Source organism: Elephantulus edwardii, unplaced genomic scaffold (genome assembly GCF_000299155.1).
Source record: "Elephantulus edwardii isolate Elephantulus edwardi_28Jun2011 unplaced genomic scaffold, EleEdw1.0 scaffold00145, whole genome shotgun sequence".
NCBI lineage: Eukaryota > Metazoa > Chordata > Mammalia > Macroscelidea > Macroscelididae > Elephantulus > Elephantulus edwardii.
The window spans coordinates 6,222,561-6,230,365 of record NW_006399895.1 but is presented as its reverse complement, the minus strand read 5'-3'; the positions used below and the strand labels follow the sequence as shown (position 1 = coordinate 6,230,365).

Genomic DNA, 7,805 nt, shown 5'->3' with positions numbered 1-7,805 from the left:
TTTCCACAATGAGAAGTGGCCCTCAATGAAGTTGTTTAATAAAAAACTTCCCTCTATTTTAAAGCATTTTTGGGACTTGTTTACATTTAACACCCCTGCAGGCTGCTAAATGAGGAGTGAGGGATCCTTAACCTGTGACTTGAATAATACCCCTTGCTTTAGATTTCCAGGTGGAGGAGGCCTTGATCAGGTTTGTAGCCCGTCATTGACCCACGCTGGAGTGGGGGACAGACTTGTCGGTGTGGTGGGCAAGGTCAATCTCTATACACTTCTCCCCACTGGGAGGCCCAAAGCTGCATACAGTTGCAAAACTAATTCTGAAAAGAGGCACAGCTTTCCTATTCTAACTGGGCAATCAGGCACTTCCGGTCTGCTTGCCACTTTTCCTCCAGTTCAACAATGGTTGTACTAACAGGAGTGGCCTTCAGCACAAAGAGGTTTAAAAGTATTTAGGAGAACAACATGGGCTTCTGAGATTCTAGGATCTTTGTGCTAAGCCCAGGCCTTCCTAGCTAGGTCTTGCAACTTTTGGGGGCTAAGAAAACTTTGTTCTTTGTTCTGTAAAGAGGTGAGGATGCCTTAAGGAGAAGTATGGCAACACCTGCATTGGTGGGCTTAAGGAGATCCACAGAGACCTTTTGTAGTTGTTGTTAGGTACCTTCTAGTTGAGCAGGACTCATAGTGACTCTCTGAACAACAGATCTGAACGCTGTCCTATCCTGTGCCATCCTCATCATCTCTGACACGCTCGAGCCCATTGCTGCAGACACTGTGCCAATCCATCTCCCTGAGGGCCTTCCCTTCCTTCACTGACTTTCAACTTTCTGAGCATGATGACCCTTTCCAAGGAATAGTCTCTCCTAGCAGCGTGTATAAAGTATGAAAGATGAAGGGAGCTCTGGTGGCCTAGTGGCAGGAAGCTGTGCTGCAATCCTGAAGGCACACGGTTCGAATCCACCAGATGCTCCACTGCAGAAGAAGGAGAAATCTCCTACTGTGCCAATTGGGTCAGATAACCCAACAGGGGAAAACACCCAACCCAAACCACCACAAAAACAAAAAACAAACAAAAACCAAAAAATGTATGAAAGATGAAGCTTCACTATCTTTGTCTCCAAGGAGTACTCTGGCTACACTTTTCCCAAGACTTAACTGTGCTTTTGGCAATCCATGGGGGCTATTCAGTACCCTTTTTCCACATTTAAAGGCATCACAATTTAAAAAATATCACTATTCAAAGGCTTCAGTTATTCTTCGGTCATTCTTTTTTATTGTTCAGCTCTGATCTGCATAGGTAGTGCTTGAAAACACTATGGCTTGAATCAGGGGCACCTTAATCTTCAAACTAACATCACACTGCTTCTCAGTACTTTGGAGAGGTTTCTGAAAGTGAACTTGCCCAGTGCAATACATCTCTTGATCTGACTTCTGCTACCAAGGGTTTTGATTGTGAATCCAAGTAAGATGAAATTGTTGCCGGTTTCAGTCTTTTCTCTGTTTATCATGATGTTGCTTATCCGTCCAGGGGTGAGGATTTTTGTCTTTTTGGTGTTGAGATGCAATCCATATTGGATGCTGTAGTCTTTGATCTTTAGGATTTATTATACTGAAATGTCCAGGCAATAATAGTGGTTACGGACTGTCCTGTCTTTTACATTTTACAAGGTCCTGGTAGTGCTGGGCAAGGATGAGGGTGGAGTGGGGTGAGGCACAGTTCCTGGAACAGATTGGGATTTTCTGAAACGAAGCAGCAGCTGGCAGTGAAGGATCTGTCCTCTGGTCTCTGACTGTGTTTATTAATTGCCATCCAATCGACTATGTCTCATAATGATTAAAACTTTGCCTTCTCATATAGGCAGCGGGGAGACTTTTTATCTTCAGATAAATACAACTCAAAAGTTGTATTTAAATAGTAAAGACGTCTGTTATACAAATAATAAGTCTAAATTTCATGGAAGACTCAGAGCATTTCTTCTTTATCAGTATTTTGCTTGACATTTGCCTCCTCAAGGCACCAAAGTAGTTGTCCTGCTGCACACATATTATCCTCACATATGTTAACATCGTAGCCAGAGCTCCCTTGGGAATGTCCAAGAGAAGAAAAAGAGGAAAGCAGAAAAACTTGTCAGGAGCTCCCAGAAGAACTTTCCTTTGGACCTTTTTGGCAGAATAGGTCCATATGTTGACCTTAAATGAATGCCCCATTGCTCTGAGGAAGAAAGATGAGAAGTCTCCTTCTGTGGGATTTGTGGTTTCCGAAAACCCACTGGAGGGTTCAGCTCTGAATCTTTTCTGATTTGATGGCAGTGAGAATGTGAATGAAAAGAAGAGGGGCTTGAACTCCTGTAATTGGCTTAGATTAGTTTTGAGATTGGAGATGGGCTCAGCTTTTCCTGAAGCAAATAGGTGCTAGTAAGGGACAAAACTGGGGCCTTCTTGGCCAGGAGGAAAGAACAGTCACTGTTAGGCGAGAGTGGGTGGTGACTGTAGTGTTCACTAGAGCAGTATTTTTGAACGTGGAAAGTGTACATACTGACTCAGACCTGCCATGCTTAGGAACTTATCTTATGAGTATACCCACACAAGCATACTGGCAAATATACAAAGATAGGCATTGCAAATTTATAGTAGCAAAACACTGCAAAGAACTTAAATGCCTTTCAGTGGAAAAATGGCTAAATGAATTAAGATATGAAAGTGAGTAGATCTGAAAGTAGTAACAGAAAAATTTACTCTTAAGTGAAAATACAACCACACAAACCAAGGGGCAAATGGGTATCCTGTGATCTCACTTTTGTTTTTCATTAAGTCTTGATTCTTGACTGTGCATATAGCTGATGGAATTAGTCACAAGAAACAAGATTTTTTTTTTGGACTATGAAGTTGATAATATGGTTAGGAAGAAACTTTTTTTTTTTAAGTGTCATGCCATTCATAAAGTTTTGTAAAAATCACTGTATGTACTACTTTTATGAGAAAGGAAGAACAACTAATAAATGGATAAGGGCTTGAGGGAAAAGCCCAGGAGGACCTGACATGGGCTTCATCTATAACGTTTCTGGAGAGCTTGGGAGCATGATTTTATTGAGTCATGCTGGGAAAGATGAGAATCTGAGAAAGAGAGGGAGATCCTCAACAGGATGGAGTGACACAGAGACTGTAGCAAAGGGCTTAACAAAATCAGATTATCAACATGGTGTAGCAGAGGAGACGTTTCAGATGTATTGTGCACAGGGTTCCTTTGAGTCTTAGTCAACTTGATGGTATGTTACGGCAATCATCTATCTCACGCCTGTTGCGTGGCTTCTGACTCACAGTGGTCCTCCATTAGGTTTCTGAAGATGCTCAACCTTTTGGTTATTGGAACACACTAAGACGGCCACACTAGAATGTAAATATGTATTTGAAAAGTAAGTGTTTCGGTTAAGATGTAAAGCAACTTGATGAAGCACCAGAATCAAACAAACATTTTACTTTGGCAAGAGAACATCTATGTTTGTCTTGGAGAGGGCGAGACCAAGTTTCTCCTTGGAAGCTAGGATTCTGAAGCTCCGTCTCACATATTTTGAGCACATGGCCAGGAAGGACCAGTCCTTGGAGAAAGACATCATGCTCAGAAGGGTGGAGGGACAGCGCAGGATAGGAAGACCCTGGATGAGATGGATTGACACAGTAACTGGGGCAATGGGCGTAGATGTGTTGGAGGCAATAAGACTGGCTCAGGACAGGGCAGAATTCAGAGCTGTTGTTCTTAAGATCACTATAACTCACAGGTGACTTGATGACACATAATAACAGCAGCAGAAAGAGAGCATTAACAACAAAAAAAGCAATTTCTCTGGATAATTATCTTAAAAATAAAATATAGCATCTATTTCCAACTTTTTCTTTAAATTTCTCAGACTCTAACTCCCTACTGATTCATTTCTATTTATCTCAAATTGAAGTTCATGGCGGTTAGCTCTGGATACAAGGCTGGCTAAGGTTTTTACAACTGATGAGAGGAAAAAGACATTAAAATTATTCTGTGTTAGCAGTGGTTTTAGTGTGTGGTTCCCATGTAGATGTCTCAGAGTCTGTTATGTATACAGTAAACAGCTATTTATTTGTTTTATAGCAAAATTCCTTTTTAGCTATGAGAAAACAGCTGTCTTAATTATATCATGCTGAATATAGTGAAATTATAGACACTTACTACTATCTGTAAAATAAGCATTTTGAACCTCACTGCCTGTGTTCGAGGAGTGTGGATGTGCCTATTGCTGAGTAGTGTTTTGTAGTTCTCACACAGAAAACCAAAGACATATGGATAATTAAGACTTTTTATAAAAGTGGGTGGGGAGAAGAGGAAGTTGGGTGTCACCGTGATCTTGTGCTGATGTTCTTCTCATTTTCTTTGCTTGAGGGCGCTCTCTTTCTTTGCTTGATTCCTATAAATGAAAAGGTTGAATACTGTAACTGACATTTCCACTGAGTTGCTTTTAACTTTCATACCCTTGGGTTTTAGCTTTTAGCTCTACGGTAATGGCTACTGGATACCTACTGAACTTAGACAATAATATCATTCTGCTAAAGTAAGGCCACTTCCTTTGGAAAAAAGTGAAAAGCTTTCAGTATTCACAATTGGAGGAAAATATAAACTTTTAGGAGGGCTCCTCTCCTACGAGTTGAGTCAGTCTATATTGGAACACCATCAGTTTTGTTCCTCTAATGTGCTATGGGTGCAGCTCTGGTGGCCTAGTGGTAGAAGCTGCGCTGCAATCCTAAAGGCACACAGTTCGATGCCACCAGCTGCTCCGAGGGAGAAGGATGGAGAGTCTCCTCCTGTGTCATTAACTGTCTTTGAAAACCCTCTGGAGGGTCAGTTATAGTTCAGTTCCGACTCTATGGTAGACAACAAAAACATGCCATGGAAATGTTCCAACACATTTAAAAAAAATCTAAATAATATTTATTGAATCCTACATCTATGTTGTTGTTGTTGTTATGTGCCGTCAAGACGCTTGTGACTCATAGCCACCCTATGTACAATAGCCCTAAACTACGCTCTGTCCTGTGCCAATCGCACTGTCTCCGATACACTCTTCCCGATTACCCCAGTCACTGAATCAATCCACCTCGTAGAGGGTCTTCTTCTCCTGCACCATCCCTCCACCCTCCCGAGCATGATGTCCCTCTCCAAGGACCGGTCCCCTCCTTACAACATGTCCAAAGTATGTCAGACAGAGCCTCAGAATCCTTGCCTCCAAGGAGCATCCTGTTTAATGCTCTAAATGATGAATCTTTTTGTTTTCTTAGCTGTCCATGGTACCCTCAATACTCTTCTCCGGCACCACAGCTCAAAGACATCAATTCTCCTTCTGTCCTCCTTAGTCATTGTCCAACTCTCTGATGCATAACAAGTGATTGCAAAGACCATGGCCTGTATCAAACGCACCTTAGTCTCCAGAGAAACACCCTTGCCCATCAGTGCCCTGAAGAGGTCCCTAGCACCAGACTTGCCCTTCACAATACGTCTTTTAATTTCCTGGCTGCTGGTGCCAAGAGTGTTGACTGTGGAGCCAGGCAAACTAAAGCTGTTAACAATCTCAATTTCTTCACCATCCATCCTGATGCTGCCAATTGGTCCAGTGGTGAGAATCTTTGTCTTCTTGATATTGAGCCTCAATCCATATTGAAGGCCGCAGTCATTGACCCTCTGCAATAAGGGCTTCAGTCCTCAGTTTCAGCAAGCAGGGTTGTGTCATCTGCATAACACAGATTGTCGATAGATCCTCCACCAATCCTGACCTCACACTTCTCCTGATAGAGCCCAGCCTCTTGGATAATCTATTCTGCATACAGGTTGAAAAGGTATGGAGACAGGACACATACCTGGAGTATGCCCTTCCCAGTTTTGAACCATGCAGTGTTTCCTTGCTCTGTTCTGACGAATGTCTCTTGGTCCAAGTATAGGTTTCTCATTAGCACCATCAAGTATTCTGGTATTCCCATTCTTCTCAGAGTCAGCTATAGTTTGTTATGATCCACACAGTCAAACGCCTTTGCATAATCAATGAAACACAGATATACATTCCTCTGGTATTCCCTGCTTTCAGCTAAGATCCATTTAACATCAGCTGCAATATCCCTAATAACAGAACCCCTACTAAACCCAGCCTGGCCTTCTGGCACTTCTCTGCTGATGTGCTGTTCCTGTTGTTTTTGGATAATCTTCAGTAGAATCTTGCTTGCATGTGAAATAAATGATATTATTCTATAGTTTCCACACTCTGTTGGGTCGCCTTTCTTTGGAACGGAAACAAATATTAGTCTCTTCCAGTCAACTGCCCAGGTGGTTGTTCTCTAGAATTCTTGGCACAACTTGGTGAGCACGTCCAGGGCAGCATCTGTTAGGTGAAATATGTCAATTGGTATATCATCTATTCCTGGGCCTTATTTTTGCTATTTTCTTCAAAGCAGCCTGAACTTCCTTCATCACCATAGACTCTTGCTCATATGTTGTTTCATTAAATTCTTCTGTGTCTGCCAATTCCTTTCGATACAGTGACTAAGTATATTCTTTCTATGTTCTTTTAATACTTCCTGGATCATTTAATATTCTGCCTTAGGTAAAGAATAGACAATCAACACCCTTGGTACCAGTACTCAGGAAAGTCTGTAGACAGTCAACACCCTTGATACCAGCAGCCAGGAAGCTCTAGAGGTCCAGTAGGAAGCTCTGGTTGCCTAGTGGTAAGAAGCTGTGCTGCAATCCGAAAGGAATGAGGTTCAAGGCCACTAGCTGCTCTGCAGAAGAAAGATAGGCAGTCTCTTTCTGTGCTGTTAACTGCTTTTGAAAGCCTCCCAGAGGGTCAGCAATGGATTGATTCTCACTCCATGGCACTCAGCAACAACAGTGGTCCAGTGGGTAAGGGTAAATTATTATTTACCCAGTGATAGGACCTTACCCAGTGAGTAATGGTAAGTTAAGTGAGTATGGGTCAGTTAGCACAGCTAACTCAAAGGCAGGTAGTTAAAATACATCATCTGCTACAAGGGAGAAAGATGGGCAATCTTTGCTCATGAAATTGACAGCCTCTCAAAAACTACTGGACAGTCATATGACTATGAGTTGATTCTTCCTTGACAGAAATGAGAATGAGAGAGAAACAAAGAGAGAGAAGAGAGAGGTCTGTATCAGAAATGATAATTAAAATCCTAACCTTTTTTATCAGACTTAATGGGGTTTCAGCTAGGGATATTGTAGCTGATGTTAGATGGATCTTAGCTGAAAGCAGAGAATACCAAAGGAATGTGTATCTGTGTTTCATTGATTATGCAAAGGCGTTTGACTGTGTAGATCATAACAAACTATGGCTGACTCTGAGAAGAATGGGAATACCAGAACACTTGATCATGCTAATGAGAAACCTATACTTGGGCCAGGAGGCAGTCGTCAGAACAGAGCATGGGAACATTGCATGGTTCAAAATTGGGAAGGGCATACTCCAGGTATGTGTCCTATCTCCATACCTTTTCAACCTGTATGCAGAACAGATTATCCAGGAGGCTGGGCTCTATGAGGAGAAATGTGGGCTCAAGATTGGTGGACAACCTATCAACAATCTGCGTTATGCAGATGACACAACCCTGCTTGCTGAAACTGAGGAGGACCTGAAGCACCTGCTGCAGAGGGTCAAGGACTGTATCCTCCAATATGGATTGAGACTCAATGTCAAGAAGACAAAGATTCTCACCACTGGACCAATTGGCAGCATCAGGATGGATGGTGAAGAGATTGAGATTGTACACAGCTTTAGTTT

At 42.2% G+C, this 7,805-nt stretch overlaps 1 pseudogene; it reads left to right on the top strand.

The window, feature by feature from the left end:
- Positions 1-4,524: 4,524 nt before the first annotated feature.
- LOC102869366 overlaps positions 4,525-7,805 on the top strand; it is a 36,193-nt pseudogene continuing 32,912 nt past the window's right edge.